This window comes from Arvicanthis niloticus, chromosome 30 (genome assembly GCF_011762505.2).
Source record: "Arvicanthis niloticus isolate mArvNil1 chromosome 30, mArvNil1.pat.X, whole genome shotgun sequence".
In the NCBI taxonomy this organism is placed as follows: Eukaryota; Metazoa; Chordata; class Mammalia; order Rodentia; family Muridae; genus Arvicanthis; species Arvicanthis niloticus.
The window spans coordinates 8,671,558-8,674,400 of NC_133438.1; the positions used below are offsets into that span (position 1 = coordinate 8,671,558).

The 2,843-nt window shown below is 37.0% G+C and overlaps 1 pseudogene; it reads left to right on the plus strand.

Annotated features, from left to right (window-relative positions):
* Positions 1 to 365: 365 nt before the first annotated feature.
* Positions 366 to 2,190, plus strand: LOC143440923 (baculoviral IAP repeat-containing protein 2 pseudogene; annotated as a pseudogene).
* The last annotated feature ends 653 nt before the right edge of the window (positions 2,191 to 2,843 follow it).

Genomic DNA, 2,843 nt, shown 5'->3' on the forward strand with positions numbered 1-2,843 from the left:
ATGTTGTCCCTTATAAGAGTTGCCTTAGTCATGGGGTCTCAGCAATGGAAACCCTAACCAAGACAGTCAATGAGCAATTGACTTAGTATCTAAGCTTTATAACATGTGATGAAAAGTAAGTTATGGATAAATAGCTTGTAAGTTACCCAGAAATGATCATATGACCCCCACAGAGTACTGAGTAGCATAGTATCTTGGCAAATGAGAAAGATTTGACCTATGTAAACATGAACTCATATAAATCTGATCAGAATACAGTGAATAGGTGTCTGCTATTTCATTCATATCTGTGGTAGAAATCTTAGTGTGAAGTAGTGAGAAGCCTCACATGGCAGTTTAAGATGTCAGAAATACTTTTACTAATCATGGACAAAACTATCTCCCAAAGACTTGTCCAAGGTACCAAAAGATTAAAAGTATAATGGAGAATAGCACAATCTTGTCAAATTGCACAAAAGAGAAGGAAAAAAAAAATGAAGTATAGCTTTTCATGTTAACTCTATAGAATGCCCACACACTCAGCTTTCTCCCACTGGGAGTTCCTGTCTCAGAAAGGATTCTGGCTCATGCTTGCTTTTATTACATAGGTATGAATGAAAAAGTCAAATGCTTCTGCTGGGGCCTGATGCTGGACAATGGGAAACAAAGGAACAATTGTATTGGAAATCCCAGTTCTATCTCAGATGCTGCTTTTTACAGACTCTGCTTTCAGCTATTCTGTAGTCCCTATCTAAGAACACATCTTCCATGAGAAGTAGGTTTGCACATTCATCACCTCCTCTGGAAGATAGTGGCAGTCATTCTAATGTGTTTTCAAACCCTTTAAATTCTAGAGCATGGAAGCATTGAGGACTAATCCCTGCAACTAAGCCATGAGGGTGGAAGTGGCCAGATTTCTTACTTACAATATGTGGCCATTAAGTTTTCTGTCACCAGCAGAGGTGGCCAGCTTCTAGTACATAAGGCCTGGAGACAGGGTGGCCTGTTTTGCCCATGGTTTGAAACTTAGCAACTGAAAACTGAAGGAACTGGGAACATAATGCTATGTCAGAGCACTGGAGACATTTTCCAGACTGTCCATTTCTGGAGAATTCTTCAAACACAGAGGTCTAATATATCAAATCTCAGTATGCAGACACACTCTGCACAAATGAGGACATTTTTGTACTGACTATCAAGTGTTCCTGTTCAGCCTGAGAAGCTTGCAAGTGCTGGATTTTAAAATATGGAGCACAATAATGATGTCAACTGCTTTTGTTGTAATCATGGCGTGAGATGTGAGAATGTGGAGATGACTCCTGAATAGAACACGCCAAATGTTTTCCAAAGTGTAAGTTTTTGATATGGATGAAGAGGAAGGTGTTTTTTGAGGAGATTCAAGCTAGATACCCTCATCTTCTTGGTCATATGTTGTCCACTTTAGACATTCTTGAAGAAGAAAACATTGACTCACCCTTCAACTGTGCATTTAGGACCTGGTGAAAGTTCAGAAAATGTGATCATGATGAACACTCTTGTGGTTAAAGAAGCCTTGGAAGTTGGCTTCAGTAGAAGCCTGATAAAACACAGTTTGGTGTCAAATCCTTGTCACTGGGGAGAACTAAGGGACCATTAATGATATTGTGACAGCCTTTTTTATGCTGAACATGAAAGAAGAGAAGGAAATACAAACTGCAGAAATGGCATCAAGTGACTTGTCATTAATTTGAAAGAATAAGATGGCTCTCTTTCAACAATTGATACGTGTCTTTCCTATTCTGGATAATCTTCTTGAGGCCAATGTAATTACAAAACAGGAATATGATATTGTCAGACATAAAACACAGATACCCTTACAAGCAAGAGAGCTTTAGAGTTTTAGTCAAGGGAAATGCTGTAGCCAACATTTTCAAAAACTGTCTGAAGGAAGTTCAGACAGTATGAAAAGTTCAGACCCCACAGTATGAAAACTTTGTGGAAAAGAATAGGAAGTATATTCCAATGGAAGATGTTTCAGACTTGTCATTGGAAGAACTGGTGTGGAGATTGCAAGAAGAATGAACTTGAAAAGTGTGTATGAACAGAAAGGTTTCTAATGTGTTCATTCCTTGTGGTCATCTGGTAATCTGCCAGAAATGTGGTCCTTCCCTGAGAAAGTGCCCCATCTGTAGGGGTATAATCAAGTGGTCAGTATGTACATTTCTCTCATGAATAAAGAATAGTATTAAAACATTGTTAGACACGATAAATCATCAGAATAAAGGATGAATTACTAATTCAACTAGCAAATCCATATTCTACTTTTCTTTGGGATTAATAATCTTGTATTGTGAAAGGTAGTATTGTATATTTAGTCTTAGTCTGTTTCAAAGGAAAGACAATGTTGATGAACTACAAGAGTGTGTATGTATCAGAGAAGGTATTACAGTGCTTGCTGTGTATCATTCAGAAGTTACCAGATTTGGAATTTGTGAAAGTTTTGAATCAGGTGACATGAAGATCAGAAATCTTGAAACCAGCGGCCCTGACACTCAATATTTAGGGTACCCTGTGCTTCTTGGTGATTTTCCTTCTGGAAAATAAGGGTTTTTCTGTTACTGGTAAATAATGTTTCCCCTGTTTGTGAGAAACATATTTTTAAAAGTATTTTTGAAAGCTTCTATGCCAAAATTTGCTTCCAAATACACTACTGTGTTTATATAGTCCTGTATTTCTTTTTCAGTTGTATTTGGATAGGTATTGTTTAAGTTTTGTCATTAATAAAGTTTTATGTTTAAACATTATATGGAATTATTCACTGAGCTGTAATGATAGTTCATGCTTACCATTATCTTTTTATTTTTTCTCACTATACCACTCTTGTT